Source organism: Martes martes, assembly GCF_963455335.1.
Source record: "Martes martes genome assembly, chromosome: 10".
NCBI lineage: Eukaryota > Metazoa > Chordata > Mammalia > Carnivora > Mustelidae > Martes > Martes martes.
In genome coordinates, this window is record NC_137898.1 from 63,680,309 (window position 1) to 63,698,953 (window position 18,645).

Here is an 18,645-nt window from a genome sequence, read left to right on the forward strand (position 1 = left end):
TACCGTCCCATATTTTTATATCTTTTTCACAGGTTACAGCTGGGCTTTTAAAATATGGATTCTTATTCAATGTTGAAAACAAAAGTAATAGGGTAAAAAGAATATGGGATGTTGGGCCATTATAGGCGTGAATCTTGGTTGTATGATTTGAGCAAGTTACTTAATCTTTCTGAGACTCATTTTCCAAATCATTAAGGTGAGGGATAATTACCTATCTGAGAATACTTATTTACTGAGAATTAAAAAGTTTCTGATACATAAAACACTCAAAAGATAATTTCCCTATTAACCCTTACCTCACACCATATAAAAAAAATTAACTTGAAATAGATCATAGATCCAAGAGTAAGAGTTAAAACTAAGAGCTCCTAGGAAAAATACAAGAGAAAAATCTTTGTGACCATGAGGCAGAAAAACAAAAACATTATCATAAAAGAAAAATACAATCAGTAGAACATCAAAATTCAAAGCTTTTGCTCCTCAAATGGCACCATTAAAGAAAATAAAAAGGCAAGCCAGACTGGAAGAAAACACATGTTTTCACAGACTAGCAGAAAAATTATAGATATCTCTACCTTATAAAAAGCTGGTATCCAGGGGCGCCTGGGTGGCTCAGTGGGTTAAAGCCTCTGCCTTCAGCTTGGGTCATGGTCTCAGGGTCCTGGGATTGAGCCCCACATCGGGCTCTCTGCTCAGTGGGGAGCCTGCTTCCTCCTCTTTCCCTGCCTGCCTCTCTGCCTACTTGTGATCTCTGTCAAATAAATAAATAAAAACTCTTTAAAAAAAGAAAAAAAAGCTGGTATCCAGACCATTTCAAAAATTCTTACAACTCCTCTCTTCCTATGAACAGCCTGAGGTGACCTCTGAATATGGTTCACTATTCACTTGACCCAAAACCCCTACAAAATTATGCAAGTCTTCATGCTGACTTTAAGAACACACATGAAACTGCCCAGACCATCAAGGGTATGCATATCTGGCCATCAAGCGGGTGAAGGATGTCACTTTGCAGAAGCAATGTATGCCGTTCTGTCACCCCAGTGGTGGAGTTGGTAGGTGTGCCCAGGCGAAACAGTGGGGCAGGACACAGGGCCAGTGGCCCAAGAAGAGTGCTAAAGTTTTACTGCACCTGCTTAAAAATGCAGAGAGTAATGCTGAACTTAAGAGTTTAGATGTAGACTCTGGTCATGGAGCACATCCAGGTGAACAAAGCCCCGAAGACACGGTGGAGAACTTACAGTGCTGGTGGTCAGATTAACCCACACATGACTCTCCCCGCCACACGGAGATGCCCCTTCCTGGGAAGAGCAGAACTGTCCCTAAACCAGAAGAGGAGTTTGCACAGAAGAAAAAGCTATCCCAGAAGAAGCTGAAGAAACAAAAACTGATGGCCCGGGAGTAAATTCTGCATGAGATAAATGTAAATAAAAGTAGAAAAAAAGAAAAAAGAAAAAGACTGACCATACTAAGTGTTGAAGAGAAGGTAGAGCAGGTGAAAATCTCATACACTGATGCTGGGAATGTAAAATGGTACAGCCAGTTTGGAAAAGAAGTTCAAAGTGTCTTAAAAAGTTTAACAATTAACATATGACCCAGCCACCAACTCCTCGGTATTTACACAAGAGCAATGAAAAAACATACATCCACACAAACATGTGCAAATGAACGTTCATATCAGTTTTATTTAAAATCGTCAAAAACCTGGGGCACCTGGAGGATGGCTTAGTCAGTTAAGTGTCTGATTCCTGATTTCAGCTTAGGTCATGATCTCAGGGTCCTGAGACTGAGCCCCACATTGGCTCTGAGCTCAGTGAGGAGTCTGCTCAAGATTTTCTCTCTCCCCTCTGCCCTACCTGCTAAAAACAAATAAATTACTTTTTTTAAAAAAAAGAAAGAAAGTAGTCAGAAATTGGGGGAAAAAACCCATGTCCACCCATAGGTATTATATCCGTACACTGGAATCCTACTCGGTGATAAGGTTCCCCGCACCAACATGGACACATCTGAAAGTCGTTATGCTGAAAGAAACCAGACCAAAAGTGTGCATATTGTATAATTCTATTTATATAAAATGCAAACTCATCTGACAACAGAGGAATTCTTGCCTGAGGCTGAGGGAAAAGGAAGGGACAGACTGCAAAGGGACAAGAGCAATCTTTGGGACTAAATGTTCTGTCTTGACTATAGTAGTCATTTATAGGCATAGCAACTGACTAACTCACTGAATTTAAACAGATTCATGGTGTGTACATTATTCTTTAAAGTTGATAAGGAAAAACATTTAATTCACTTTGCCTCTCCTACTGCCACTAGAATCAAGTTAAAACGCGACCATTGGGGTGCCCGGGTGACTCAGTTGGTTAAGCGTCTGATTCTTGATTTTGGCTCAGGTCATGATCTCAGGGTCCTGAAATCCAGCCCTGCATTGGGCTCCCTGCTGGGTGTGCAGCCTACTTAGGATTCTCTCTCTCCCTCTGCCTGTCCCCTGCACCCCTCCATGCTCACACTGTCTCAAAAAAAAAAAAAAAAGAAGAGAAAAGAAAAGAAATGAAAAGAAAAAGCTACTATTGCCTACTTCATCACAGGGGACACAGGAAGCTGTGTTAAAACGGTGCCAATACAAAAGCCTTGTAATTTAGTGAGTATCAGTCAGGTGTTTGGCAATGTTTGAGGCACTTTATACACATTATCTTACTTAATTCTAACAAATTTGATGAGATAGGCACTATTATCTCTTTTACAAACGAGGAAACAGGTTCAGAAAGTTTAAGAAATTCATCAAAAGCCACCCAAATGTAAATGGTAAATTTGGATTTAATGATGGATCTGGACTCGAAACAGTAAGCTTGACTTCAAAGACAATGCTATTATTTCCTACAGTGCTTACGGCATCCTCAGAGAGGCAAAGCCATGATGGCCCAGAGACAGGAAGTGTTCCTGAAGATTTCCTTCATAAGGAGTGGGAAATCCTCTCAAGTACGGGGCTTTAGCAGGCTTTTTCAAAGGATGCTGGGAGGCTGGGAAATGGAGTACGCCTCTGCTTGTGAGGCCAGAGAGAATCCTCTCACTCGGCTTCAGCATCTGCTGGTATTTTGTTAACTCTTGGCTCCTCCATATTCACCCACCCACTGGTTTCCCAGGGAAAAAAAGCCAAAATTTCTTGGCTGTACAGGCGAATGGGTCACAGATGACAGAGGTAAAAAAAAAAAAAAAAAAAAAAAAGTCAAGAAGTTCTGTAAATATGCTTCTTCTTAAAAGCAAAAACAAATTGTACACTTCCTTACTCTGCATTTTCCTTGTTCTCTTTCGGTTGTCCATCTTGTGAAACATTTTCTTGTCTATATTTTCATCCATCACAGTGGAAAAAGTGAGGCAAATGGGTCATGCTGGAAGTTTAAATAAATTTACAGCCTTCCTATTTCAGACCAGCTGTAGCCCATCTCCCCTGAAGCCAGGGCAACAGATCACAAAGGTGGCTTGAGCTGCAGAAAACGGGCCACGGGGAACCAGGATCTGGAAGTGACCAATGCGGGACAGGGACCAAGACTGTGGACAGAGCCTAAGGAGCCCTGGGTTCTGGGATTAACTTTGTGTCATCACCTTTAAGACTCTGTCAGGTCACTGTCCCTCTCCAGGCCTCGTAAGATTTTACTGATCATGTTTTTTTCAACTTTTAACAAAGGCCCTCCATTTATAACCAAAAATAATCCCCCTAAACCCTCAGATTTGCATGCATTTCCTCTTTGGGAATTGCTCTGCTGCCTGTTTATTCCCCAGCAGCCAAGCTTCCCTTTCTGAAATGTATACTTTATTGTAAAAACAGGCAACTTCAGCGTGTTGAAACCAAATAAAAACTTTAAGAATACACAAACCCATACTGAAACCTAGTCATAATCCTGGTGTGTGTTCTCAAGAGTCAGGGGTTTAAATGCCCTAACACAAACTGCAGCGTTCTTTTTGGTGGTTCTTTGTTCCCTCTCCTGGGTTAGCTTGAACTGCTATTTTCCTAAAGCTCCCTTGCTTGCTCCCTCTTCACACACGGTAAGAAGTCACAGGGATGCGCTTTGGTGCGCATTTAATAGGGCGTCCGCCCCAAACCACACTCTGAGTGGTTTCTGGTAAGCAACTTTGAAAAGTAAAAATTCCCTAGATGTTCTGGACAGGGTCTGAAAGGGAGACCCACAACGCAGCAGGGGAACTGAAACATTCTCCCCTTGTGGCCACTTCTGTCCTGGGAGTATGGGGGCAGGGAAGTTAGGGAAGAAGATTTTAGAGGAAACAGACTTGCGGGACTTAAGCTTTAAACAATTGTGCACTGTATCCAGCTGCTGAGGTGACTGAGGCTCAAAACCATGGGAGAACAAGGGGGTCAGAGTTCCTGCTCCTAAAACAGCCAAGTACAATACTTCTGCTTCACATGTTTACAGCTTAATACCTGTTTCTAGCTCCCAGCTCTGGAGCTCAAAGTCAGTGTTGGAAGGCAACTTGACATCAGTTAGTCCATGTGTGACCCGTTTCCCATCCTGGCTTTTTTAAAGAAGTGGAACCCTTTATTTTTACAAGCAAAATGTTGTGCAGAACCATCATACAAAAATAAGTAAATAAATTCATTAAAGCAGAACTGCTCTGGGGGGTAGGGGGCTCAGAGGGAGAGTTTTACCAGCCCAGCTGGCATCATCCCTTTCATCAGGAACCTCTTTGGATGCCCAGGGCCATAAGGAACGCTGGTAGATCTACTGATGTGCATTGGTTTGTATGTGACTGGAAGGTCTACTGATTTGTGGAGTTTAAAAATACAGATGAGGGACGCCTGGGTGGCTCAGTGGGTTAAGCCGCTGCCTTCGGCTCGGGTCGTGATCTCGGGGTCCTGGGATCGAGTCCTGCGTCGGGCTCTCTGCTCGGCGGGGAGCCTGCTTCCCTCTCTCTCTCTCCGCCTGCCTCTCTGCCTACTTGTGATCTCTGTCTGTCAAATAAATAAATAAAATCTTTAAAAAAATAAATAAAAAATAAAAATACAGATGATCAGGGCGCCTGGGTGGCTCAGTTGGTGAAGCGTCTGCCTTCAGCTTGGGTCATGATCCCAGAGTCCCAGGGACTGAGCCTTGCAGGCATTGGCATGGGGCTCTCTGCTCAGTGGGGAGGAGCCTGCTTCTCCCCCTGCCTGTCACTCCCCCTGCTGTGCTCTGTCTCTCAGACAAATAAATAAATATATAATAAAATCTTTATAACAAACAAACAAACACAGATGATCATGCCCTTAATTTCATTCAGTAGGCTGGGGTAGGTGCTCTCAGCTTCCCCCAACCCTTCTGTCTCCTTCAATGATCTCATTAATTCCCAGTGCTCTGCTTATCATTTCTATATGGACGACTCAAATGGTAATTTTAAGACATGATCCCTTTACTTAGCAGAGCGTCTGAAGCACAGTGATGGGAGGAGACAAGCGGGGATCCAAGCATGCAGACAGTTTGGCAGCAGAATCCAAGTGTTTGGTCCCAAAATTCAGAACAGCACTTGAGTCCTCAGAGGACTAGTGAGAGAAAAAGAATAACGGGAATCCCTAAAGAATCAAAGTGCCAAGGCAGGGACCTGGTTAAAAGGAACAAGGCAAGAGCTCTTCTTAGAATTGGGGGCCAAAGTCAGAGGAAGGCTAGCTTTTAGGCTGACTTCATGCTGATTCCCAGAGGCCTGGCTCAGGTTTTTAAATCCCACTCCACTTCATCCCCATTATAAGCAGAACTGCTTCGCAGACCTATCTTAAGGTGTGAGAGGACAGAGCCAAGTAAATCCTCACAGCTGAGCATGTCCAGGCCCTACTTGTGTCCAGCAAAGCCGAAAGTGTATGATGAGCTAAAAAGATGCAGAACAGATGTTCCTGATGTTTTCCAGGTCACTCTCAGAGATGGACACAGATCCCTAGCAACTCAAGAGCCATTTCTCTTGTTGTACCTTGTTACAGAACTGATATTTTGTTAAGAGAACTGGTAGAGGCTCCACGGTTGGGGGAGGAGGGTATGCCCTGCCCCTCAGCCCCAAGGGTTGAATTACAATTATGTAAATCCATTTCCCTTTGCCTGGATTGGGCTAGAGGTGTAATTCAGTTCTGACCAAAAAAACAAACCAAAACAAAACATAGGGAGTTCTCTAAAAGGGAGGGAAAGTGCCTGGGTTTTCTTGGTGACATCCTTAAGCCAATGAAAGAACCCTGAAACTTCCTCCCTCTTTGCTAAATGAACTCAGTGTCCTTGTCATTTAAGTCACTATTTCTCAGATTTCCGTTAAATGCAGCTAAGTTTTCCTGATTGATGGATCTGCTGACCCACTTGAGAATCAGATTAAAACTATTAAAACTATTAAGCCCTATATCCTATAACTTTTATTATGTGGATATATGCAATATTTTGCCTTCAGTTTTAGGAGGTTTACAGGTTTCAGGTCAAGAATCCTGACTCTATATCACCAGTTCTAAAACATGCTCCCTGAACCAGCAGCATCAGCGTGACTCAGAAACTTGTTATAAGGATAATTTCTCTAACTCCAGACCTACTGATCAGAAATTCTTGCAATGGAGTCCAGCAATTTGTGTGTTGTTGTTGTTTTAAATTAAAAAAAATTTTTTTTAAAGTAGTCTGTACACCTAACACAGGGCTTGAACTCATAACCCTGAGATCAAGAGGTGCATGTTCTAATGACTGAGCCAGCTAGGTGCCCCCAGCAATCTGTGTTTTACTATGTCTTCCAAGTGATCTGATTCATGCTAAAGTTTGAGGACCACTGCCCTGAGCTCAGCATTATTTAATTACTGTGATGACAGAAATGCTTATATCTACACTGCTCAATATGGTAGCCATATTGAGTCTATATTGTGTCTACTGAGCACCTGTAATGTGGCCAGTCAGCCAATAAACTAGATTTATGATTTTACTTAATTTATTTAAATTTAAATAGCCACCTGTGGCTAGGGGCTACTGTATTAGACATTGCAGCTCCAGATAAACATAAGAAATTTTACATTATCAAATGGCTCCTAGTACTAAGTCATAAAATAAGCAGTGGTTCTCAAACTTCAGTCTGCATCAGAATCACTAGAGGGCTTGGTAAAACACAGATTATAGGCTCCAACCCCTAGAATTTTATTTAATCAGTAGGCCTAGATTGGGGCATGAGAATTTGCACTTCTAATATGATGCTGATGCACTCTGAGAAGCAATGAAGTAAGCAAAACGTTTTGTGCCTTCCTATAGCCTTTATCAAAACCACTTTTCTACAGTTCTAACCAATGTTTTCCTTTTTTTCATCAAATTAACAAATTTGACAGTAGGAGCTGACATCTTCTGACTATGTATATCCCATAGTATAAACCAGCTCAGTGCCTGGGGTCTAGCAGGTCATGCTATTCCTAAAAGAATAATGCCCCCCCCCCAATCAAGACTAAAACTTTTGGAAAGGATCTGTCATGTTTCTAAGACCGTGATTACCTCTTCATAATCATCAGGTGACAGGCTTTATGTTTCAGAAGAGGTGCACAGAAAGGTTAAGTGATTTGCCCAAGGCACTAGGTCCTACTTCTTCTGTATTTTAAAGTATTCTTCTGCATTTTAAAGTATTATCTTATAAATTGTTTGGATCTAAGCATATCTGTAGAAGAAAAACACCTATGTATTTTTTTAGAAAAGATTTTATTTATTTATTTGAGAGAGAGAGAGGTAGTGAGAGGGAGAATGACCAGGGAGGAGAGGGAGAAGCAGAATCCCTGTGAGCAAGGAGCCCAACAGAGGGCTCAATCTCAGGACCCTGGGATCATGACCTGAGCCGAAGGCAGATGCTTAACTGACTGAGTGACCCAGGCATCCCTGTATTTTTATATTTTACATATATATTACATACACAGTATGAACGTAATTTACATATACATATATATTAGTACAGAGATGTTTGACAACTAAAATATCCAAGAGTGAAAAAGCCTTTTGACACTATAATGGCGGTATGAGAGACAACAGGCCTGGTAATCTGGATGGGGACTAGGCTTTCTCAAATAACACTGCATATGAAACCATCTATGCCAAAGACCTGGCCTAGCCAGCAATGCAGCTTTCAAGCATTAATGGGTAAGGCAAGAATCAAGGACAAACACACAGGGGACTTTTCTGAAGGTCAAAAAAGCAACAATAAATACCATGCCCAGAAAAGCTTTTAAATCTGACCTTTCCCTCTGCTGAAGCCATTCGCCTTCCAGCATCTTCAATCTAATAGACTGAAGTAGGCTGAAATGGCTCTTAGGAGAGAACTGGGCTAGTCTTTTCCTTAATGCTGCCTCTCCACCACTACTCTAGCAGCATTACGGGTAATTACATCATTACACCATAATGGAACACACGCGGTGCAAGTGAAACAGCCCAGCAGCTCCCCAGTTGGGGAGAGAAGAAAGGGCTCCCACTTCACTGTTCAATTCTATTAACCCTTCAGGTTCTGGCTTATTCTCAAAGGCAAACCACCCTCAGGACATTTCACAATCTTAGAGCACAGACCATGAAAGCAGAGCACAGCTAAAGACCAGCAGTAAAGCTAAATTCATGAGTGTGATGAAAACCTTCCACTAGAATGGGAATTAGGATACCTGGGTACAGCTCTGGCTTTGCTATGAACACCTTATATGGCCTTGGGGAAATCGTTTGCATCTTTTAGGTTTCAGTTTCTCCTCTGTAAAGAACAGCAAATCTCCCAGAGGATCCTCAAATGTCCCTGCAGGCAAATTTAAGACTGGACTACCTGATCATGAAAGTTCCTCCAGCTCTACAGTCTCTTACCTAAAAAGACTTATTATGAATGGGGGAGACAGGAGTGGAGTAAAATTTGGAAGGCGAACTCTATTTGGTCTTCAAGCAGTTAATCAGATGAGGATTTCTTCCTCTACTCTAACCCATGTATCAGTGTCACATCATTTTCATCAACATCCATAGCAACTTTTCAAAACACCAAGCTCAGAACTCATTAACAAATCACAGAAAGTCTTCCCAAAGACAGAAAGGACACAAGTACATGGTAAGTTGAGACAGAAGCAAGGCAATTGAAGTTGCCTTCAGTTGTCACAGACTCCTTCTCTGACCCTGAATCAGTCACTTCACTTTGGCCAACTCATCTTCAAGACACAGTGGTGGAGAAAGGGATCAGAATTAGACCATTCCTGTTCAAGCAGTCTATGATTTTGATATACCCGTACAAGTTTCAAATGCTACTACTGGATATTGGGGCATGCAGGGGTGGATGGAGGTTGGCACAAATAGCATATTAAGAATGCCAATGCTATGAGAAAGAGATGAGTTTTCTTATGATATTCTAAAGGTTTTCTCACAAATAAGGAAAAAAATTACCTACCAGAACTCATGGGAAGAATTAAAACATATAAAACTATGTATTAATCCATTACATATCTCAGAATCTTCCCTTTTCTAGTGTCCAAAAGAACGAATGTAAAAAAAAATGTGTTCTCTGTGCACTTTTCTTCTGGTTTTCATATAGAAGGTATGAGGCTTTGGTTTCCAGGAATAAGGCAGTCTAGGTAATTTAGATGAACCCTCCCAAAGAAAATAATTTAAAAAGCTAAACAAAATATTCCTAAAAAGTAATTTTTGAAGTGCATTATGCTGAGCTTTCAAGAAAGTAAGGAATCTGCACAAAACAAAAATGAAGTGAAATGAAAGTGGGTGGGAACAAGCCAAGTGTTCACAACAATGAAAGCATAAAGAAAGTATGATTCATACATACAGTGGATTATTCAGTCATATTAAGAAAGGCAGTTCTGGTACATGCTACAACATGGATGAACTTTGAAGACATTATACTAAGAGACATAAAAGGGCAAATTCTCTATGATTCCACTTATATGGAGTACCTAGGGTAGTCAGAATCGTAGAGACCAAACGTAGAATGGTGGTTTCCAGGGGCTGGAATAGGGGACAATGGGAAGTTATTGTGTAACAGGTATAGAATTTCAGGTTCAGTTGAAAAAGTTCTGAAGATGGCTGGTGGTGATGGTTACACAACAATGTGAATGTACATACTGTCACTGAATTGCGCACTTCAAGTTTAAATGGTAAATTTTATGTTATGTATATTGTATCACAACAAAAAGGAATTACATGAAAGCAGAAATCTTGGAAAGAGAAATTAAGCCAGTCTTTTCCCTTGGCTATGTAACAAACATTGGTGACCACTACAGTGACTGCTTGGGTGTGGTTAAAGAAGGTAAAGCCAGGGACCTACAATCTTATATGAAGCTCCTTATAAACTTGGGGTACCAATGGACTATACTTTCAGTGCAGAGATGAACCACAAATAAACTGTCCTCTTTTAACCAGTAGAAAAGGAAAAAATGTCTCTCCTTAGAATCTCTAACTAAAAGCTGGTTTGTGACCAAATCCATGCAACCTCAAGCCAAGATCTAAAAGTAGTCCAGTTAGTTATGTCTTCAGGCTATTGGCAGAAGTAACTCCTCATCCCTGCTGGTGAAATAAAAACTTAACTGAGGTTTCTTATAATTTCTACAGGTAAAGTCCTAAAAAACATTAGATGTTAAAAACAAAACAAAAAGAAACACACCCAGAAATAAGCCACTTGAATGATAACCACGGAAAACAGACAGCAAAATCAGATCCTTGGGGCGCCTGGGTGGCTCAGTGGGTTAGAGCCTCTGCCTTCAGCTCAGGTCATGATCCCAGGGTCCTGGGATGGAGCCCCGCATTGGGCTCTCTGCTCAGTGGGGAGTCTGCTTCCTCCTCTCTCTCTGCCTGCCTCTCTGCCTACTTGTGATCTCTGTCTGTCAAATAAATAAATAAAACCTTTAAAAAAAAAATCAGATTCTCAAAGTCTTCAGATACTGGAATGTCTATAATTATTTTATTTTAAAAGGAGGCTTGAAAAAATTAGCAAAGAATAAGAGTATAAAAAAAGAACGAAGTGCATTTGAAAACAAACCAAACAGAACTTCCAGAAATGAAATTATAATTAAGATGAAAAAGTCAATGGACCAGTTAAGCAGATTAGACACAGCTAAAAAAATAATTAGTGAATTGGAAGAGCAATCCAAAATATTCCATAGAAGGTGACCAAGAAATAAAGATCTGAAAAATATGAGAGTTTAAGAGACATAGATGGTCTAGTAAGAGAATCTAAAACATATCTAATCTTTTAACTAAAGTTCAAGAATGAGATTAGAGAGGATGGAGGAAAGCATTACTCAAATAGCTAATGGCTGAGAATTTTTCCAGAATCATTGGTAGAATACCAAACTTCATATCCAGGAAGTTCAGCAAATGTCAAGCAGGATAAAAAGAAATAAAACAACATATTGTAATGAAACTTAAGAACACTGAAGACAAATATGAAGAAATTAAAAGAGAAGCAGAGGGATCACCTATAAAAGAATAACAATTACACTACCAGCTGACTTTTCAACAGCAAGATCTAGAAGACCATAGAATAATATTTTCAATATGCTAAGAAAAAAGAACTGTCAAGAGAATGAGAAGACAAGCCACAAACTGGGAGAAAATATTTGTGACACATCCATCTGATAAATATACAAAGGAACTCTTAAAACTCAGCAATAACCCACAATCATATGGTCAATTAATCTTCTACAATGGAGGAAAGAATATGCAATTGGAAAAATACAGTCTTTTCAATAAATGGTGTTGAAAAAACTGGACAGCCACATGCAAAAGAAGGAAACCAGACCACTCTTACAGCATACACAAAAATAAATTCAAAATAGATTAAGGACCTAAATGCAAGACCTGAAACCATAAAAATCCTAGAAGAGAGCATGAGCAATAATTTCTCTGACACTGGTCATCACAATACCTTTCTAGATATGTCTCCTGAGGGCAAGGAACAAAACAAAAACAAAAACAGAACTATAAACTATTAGGACTACATCAAAAAAGTTGCATGGCAAAGGAAAAAAAAATATCCACACTGAGACATGTCAAGATCAAACTGTCAAAAGACAAAGAGAGATTCATTATACATAAAGGATCTTCAATATGATTAATAGTTGAATTATAATCAGAAATCATGGAGGCCAGAAGGCAGTAAGACGGTATATATAAAATACTAAAAAAAAAAAAAAAAAGACAAGGATTCAATATCTGACAACAACCAACAAAACTAAAAGATAAGCTACTGAATGAGAGAAGACATTTGCAAATGACATATCCAATAAAGGGTTAGTATCCAAAATATATAAAGAACTCCTACAACTCAATACCAAAAAGCCCCCAAGCAATCCAATTAAAAAATGGGCAGAAGATAGGAACAGACCTTTCTCCAAAGAAGACTTCCAGATGTCCTATAATAGACAGATGAAAAGATGTTCGACATCACTCATTATTAAGGGAATGCAAGTCAAAACTACAGTGAGATATCACTTCACACCTTCAGAATGTCTAAAATAAAAAACATACGGAACAAGTGTTGGGAACAATATGGAAAAAAAGGAACCCTGATGCACTGTTGGTGGGAATGCAAACTGGTGCAGCTACTGTGGAAAACAGGATGGAGGTTCCTCAAAAAATTGGAACTAGAACTACTCTATGACCCAGTAATCCCACTACTGGTAATTACCCAAAGAGTAAAAAAAGCACTAATTCAAAAGCATACATTCACCCCTATGTTTACTGCAGCATTATCTACAACAGTCAAATTACGGAAGCAGCCCAAGTGTCTATCGACTGATGAAGGGATAAAGAAGGTGTGGCACATATATATATATACAATGGAATGTTATTCAGCCATTAAAAAAGAGAGAGAGAGAGAGAGAATGAAACCCTGCCATTTGCAACAACATGGATGGAGGATAGACTCTTAGGAGAAATAAATCAGTCAGAGAAAGACAAACACCATATGATTTCACTCATGTGGAATTTAAGAAAAAAACAAATGAGCAAAGAGGGAAAAAAAAGACAGCGAGGTGAGCCAAGAAGCAGACACTTATCTATAGAAAAAACTGGTGATTACCCAAAAGGAGGTTGGTAGTGGGGGGAATGGGTGAAGTGAGTGATGGGGTTTAAAGAGTACACTTATGAAAAAAAAATAAATAAAGAGTACAATTATGATGATGAGCACCGAGGAATGTATAGAACTGCTGAATCATGACATTGTACACCTGAAATTAATATAACACTGTATGTTAACTATACTGAATTAAATAAAAAACTTAATAAAATAAAAATAAGAAAACCCCTCAACAATAAGGGAATAAATACCCTGACTTAAAAAATGGGCCAAAGACATTAACATATACCTCACTAAAGAAGATATACAATGGCAAATAAGCATTATGACAAGTTGCTCCACAGGTCATCAGGAAATGCAAACTATAACAAGGTAATACTTACTATACACCTACAACAATGGCCAAAATCCAGAACACTGACAATACCAAATGCTGGTGAGGTGGTGCCAACAGGAATTCTCATTCACTGATGGTGGGAATGCAGAAGGTACATGGTACCATTGACCACAGGAGGCAAAATGATAGCAAAGGTACCAATGACCATGGGAATGCAAAATGGTAAGCTACTTTGGAAAACAGTATGGTGGCTCCTTATGAAATTAAACATACTTTTGGTATATAACCCAGTTCTCATGCTCCTTGGAATTTACCCAAAGGAGGTGAAAATTTATGTCCACATAAAAATTTACACACTGATATTTATAGGAGATTTATTCACTACTGCCAAAACCTGAAAGCAACAAAGATGTTGCTCCTCCAAAACCTTTGTCCACATTCTAATCCTTTGAACCTGTGAATATTATCTTTACAGCAAAAGATGTGACTAAGTTAAAGATCTTGAGAGGAGGCATGTATCCTGAATAACTGATATAATATGTATTCTTTTGAAGGAGAGATAGAGGGAGAACAGACACACAAAGGAGAAGATAGAGAAGAGGAGGAGACAATGTGATCATGAGGCATTGACTGGAATGATACAGCTATAAGCCGAGAAGCATCTGGAGCAACTAGAAGCTGGGAGACGCACAGAAAAGATTATTTCCAGAGTCTGCAGAGGGGAGCACAGCCCTGTGACACCTTGTTTTGAACTGGCCTCCAGAACTGTGAGAGATTAAATTTCTGTTGTTTGAAGCCAACAGATTTGTAGTAATTTTACACAGTAACCACAGGAAACTAATACAGAAAGAAGATGACTTTAGGCCAAATTAAAATGTATGTGCTAATAAAAGAGCTCAATTCTCCCTAAGTGGATTTATAAATTTAATATGAACTCAGTAAAAATATCAACCTTTTTTTTCCCCAATAGGAAAGGTAGTTGTAAGGTTCACACAGAAAAATAAGAATAGCAATAAGGGGAGACTTAGGCAATTATATGATAAAAACATACTATAAAACCTTGTTAGTTAAAACCAAGTGTGTTGCCATAGCTATAGACAGATAAACTACTGGAATTTAATATATTTTAAGTCCACAGATGGGTACTAATGCATAAAATACTTGGGTTATGATAGAAGTGGCATCTCAAATTGTGGGGAAAAGATTTGAGATGGCATTTGAGTTTTAAATGACACTGTGACAAAGCTGAATCTAAGTATAGATCAGAATAAATTTCAAACAGCAGAGATTTAACCATAATATATGACGAAACTATAAAAGAAATAGAATAAAGCATAGTACAATTTCTTTTATAACTTCTGAGTGGGAAACTCTATTACATGTTGTCTAGAAGACATAAAATAGAAAAATCATTAGAGTGGCTACACAAAGATGAACAAATCCTATATGGCAACATGAATAAGCACACCAGTGTGCATGCACACACAAACACACATGTGCTCACACACATACACATGCACACAAAGCAAGGAAAGCAAGAAAACAAATGATAAACTGGGTTGGAAGTTATAAATATTGTGCTAAAAATTGCAATTTCTATTATAAAAGGCTAATCTCTTAAAGAGTTCCTATAAATCAGCAAGACTAACAACCCTGTGGAAAAATAAGCAAAGCATATGAACAGATTGTTTACAAAAAAAGAAATACAAATTAGAACTACACTAAAATACTATTTTCATTGGACTGGCAAAAATCCAGAAGTTTGATAACTATGTGGGCAAGACTGTGGGAAAACAGACACTTCCATACACTGCGGGTAGGAGGAGAAATAATTACAAACCCTCTGGAGGGTAGTGTGGCAAAATTACATATAATATATTAAAATTATAATAGTACTTATCCTTTAACCAAACGATTTCTTTTTAGAAATTTACCTAGTACATTTTGCAGATCTGTTTAAAAGAATAAGATGGAAAACAACATAAATACCCATCAACAAAGACATTCTGTTATGGTTCCATTTACTGATGGAATGCCAGTTAGCTGTTAAAAAAAAAAAAAAAAAAAGGAAAGGAAAGTCTTCATGTACCAATATGGAAAGAGTATCAAGATAAATTATTAACTCAAAAAAGCTAAACATGGAGACGGTTGTACCTCATGCTGCCATTTGTAAATAAAGAGAATACATATTGTAACCATATTTATAATCTATGTTGAAATATGGAGGCCAACACATACATATACATACATACACACACACACACACACACACACGGACACAGATTGGAATTGAGCAGATGGGGCAGAAAGCTATAAATTATACTCTTCACAGTATACTCTTCAAATATTTGATATTAAAACCACGTGAATGTATTCTCTATTACACATTTAAAGATTTTAGTGGGGCAACAGGGTGGTTCAGTCGGTTAAGTGTCTACCTTAAGCTAAGGTCAGGATCCCAGGGTCCTGGGATAGAGGCTGCATCAGGCTCCCTACTCAAAGTGGAGTCTGCTTCTCCCTCTCCCTCTGCCCCTCTCTCCACTCATGAGCATGCCCTAATAAATGAATAAAATCTTTAAAAAAATTTTTTAGTAAGCAGAGGCGCCTGGGTGGCTCAGTAGGTTAAGCATTTTCTTTAGGCTCAGGTCATGATTTCAGCATCCTAGGATCGAGCCCTGCATCAGGCTCCCTGCTTAGTGGGAAGCCTGCTTCTCCCTCTCCCTCCCCTGCTTTTGCATGCACATATGTGCACATACTCTCTCTCAAAAAAATAAAACCCTTTTAAAAAAAGACAAACACATTAGTAAGCATGCATAATAGAATATCAATTAACTAAGTAAACAGAGTATAACTTCCAAATTAGTAGAGCAGGAAAAATAAAATGAGAAAAAGTAAAATACCCAATCCAAAAGGCAAAAACACACAGAAGGAAAACACAATGTGAAATAAATCTAAATAGTTCCATAATTACAATAAATGTAAATCAATTAAATTCAATTAAAAGACAAAGCTTGTCTCACTGTAATAATATTAACATCAATTACCTAAACTCCTCAGGTAAAAGACAAAGACTGTCAGGTTAAACAAAAACACAATCTAGCTACATACCATTCTTAAAATATATACCTAAAATATAAGAACACAGATAGGTTGAAGGCTAAAGGATGGACAAAATTACATGAGGCACATATACTACTCAAAAGTATGGTGCTATAGCTATATGAGTTGTATGACATATTAAGGCAAAGGGGTCACTTTACAAACACAGGAGGTTCAAGGGTCAGAAGATAAATAATTCTAAAATATAGCCTCAAAATATATAAAGCAAGAATTGCTATCATTGCAAAAATTATTATCACTGACAAATCCATTACCAAAATGAGAGATTTTAAACAACCTTCTACTGTAAAAGTAATTGATACAAAAAGGGTGAGGCTCCTTTTGCCTCCTCAAATTAATGTACTTTGGAACTGTTAGATCACTGTATTGGAAAGGTTTCTCACTTACTTCCTGAGAAAATAAATCAGAATGGAGAAACATGCTTCCTGTCTGGTTTTGGTGACCAGTATACAAATGCAGAAATGGGAAGTTATACATTATCTGCACAGCGACCATTCTAGCCAGACACTAATACTAATGGCTTTGTCAGCAGCTCTATGTGCTTATGGTTCAATTTCTTAATCTCCGAGCTCCTCAAAGGAAAATGTTCTTTTACATATATTTGTATCTATCTCAGTACCTACCACATGCCCAATATATAAGTGCTCAGTGTTTTATTGAATCATCTATCACACACCCCCTTTAAAAATATTACTCATTCCAACATTTATGAAGCACCTATTGTAGACCAGGCAATATGTTAAGTGCTGGTAATACGCAGATTAATAAAACAGTGTCTGTCGTCCAGTAGAAGAGAAACAGAAATATATATTTTAAAAAGGTATAAATAGAGGTTTGAAAGGAGACCTCCTTCCTGACAAAGTACCTGGAGAATGAGAGAAAATTTTCAGACATTTAACATGTATTTCTAAGTAGCCACTGTATTTCAAAATCAGGCAGGTGCTAAAGAAGGGACATTTGAGTTAAATCTTGCCAAGCAGATGTGGGGGTGAAGTCAGGCAGAGGATATTAAGGGCAGTAAGAAAGAAGAATATGAAATTCAGGAGAAAAGGTGATTTGCTCAAAGTCAAACAGTTTGGGGAAAGACCAGAACTCACACTCCTAGTGTCTTTTCACATGGCTTCTCGACACTCTTTACCCCAGGACCAATATAGATACCAGTCTAGATCGATGGCTTGTGACCACATTCCAACAAGAAATTCTTTTAAAATCACAGCACAGTACTCATAAATTTAAATATTTCATTAGATGGGGGCACCCAGGTGCCTCAGTCAGTTAAGCATCTGATTTCGGGTTTCAGCTCAGGTCACGATCTCACAATCAAGGGATCAAGCCCTTGGGATTCTCTCTCCTTTCCCTCTGCCCCTCCCCACCTGCTCATGTCCTTGCTTGCTCTATCTGTCTCAGAAAGAAAGAAAGTTAGTTTAAAAAATTTTCATTAGATGTTCTTTACTGGCTACAATGTGTGTTACTCTCTATTTCATTTTTTTAAAAAAATGCTGGTCACAACTCACTACTGCTGACTTCACACCCAGCAATAACTCTCAACCCCATTTTGTAAAATGTTTAATGCTTGGGATGGTTTATAATGTGCTTTTCTCTGTTGCTTCTCTTAATTGGAATGCCACCTCTAGCTCTCCACCGGACAGCCCAGGAAAAGCCCCCTCCAAGCGTATTGCTGAGCAACTACTGTGTGCAGAGGAAACACTGTGTTAGCCTCAAGCTTGCTATTTGTGGCTAAGTTCTCCAAAAAGCATAAACCAAGAGGATTATCAAATTTCCTGGGAAATTTGTCAAACGCTTCATATTTACTATGTGTCTACTCTGTCTATGAGAGAGATACAGAACAAGATGTGGATATGTGAATGCTGGAACAAACTTCCCAGGTGGTAGGGAACTGATGATCTGAGGTCCCTTCCACTCCTACAAAACAAGTATTTGTTTAGGAAAGAAGGTTTAGCAAAGAAGTAGACAGACAAGAAAAATGAAACCTCAGATAAATACAGGGACTTGCCAGGGGCCAAAGCCACTGGTAAGGTAAAGATTAAAATATCTCATTCGAGTCCCAGTGCATTTCAGAAAGTTCCCACTAGGAAAACGAAGTCTCTCTATCAGTGTTCCTTCTCATTTGCACTGACCTTTTCTTTATCAGAAATTCTCCAAGGGGCCTT

The 18,645-nt window shown here is 39.1% G+C and overlaps 1 protein-coding gene and 1 pseudogene across 3 annotated transcripts in view; one reads left to right on the plus strand and one right to left on the minus strand.

The window, feature by feature from the left end:
- GAB2 (GRB2 associated binding protein 2) overlaps window positions 1–18,645 on the minus strand; it is a gene marked incomplete at both ends in the record, with an annotated part of 178,477 nt that overhangs the window by 111,067 nt on the left and 48,765 nt on the right. The window lies entirely within an intron of this gene.
- On the plus strand, window positions 870–1,402 carry LOC308351894 (large ribosomal subunit protein uL22-like; annotated as a pseudogene). Its single transcript has one exon. The product of its transcript is annotated as a large ribosomal subunit protein uL22-like (transcript).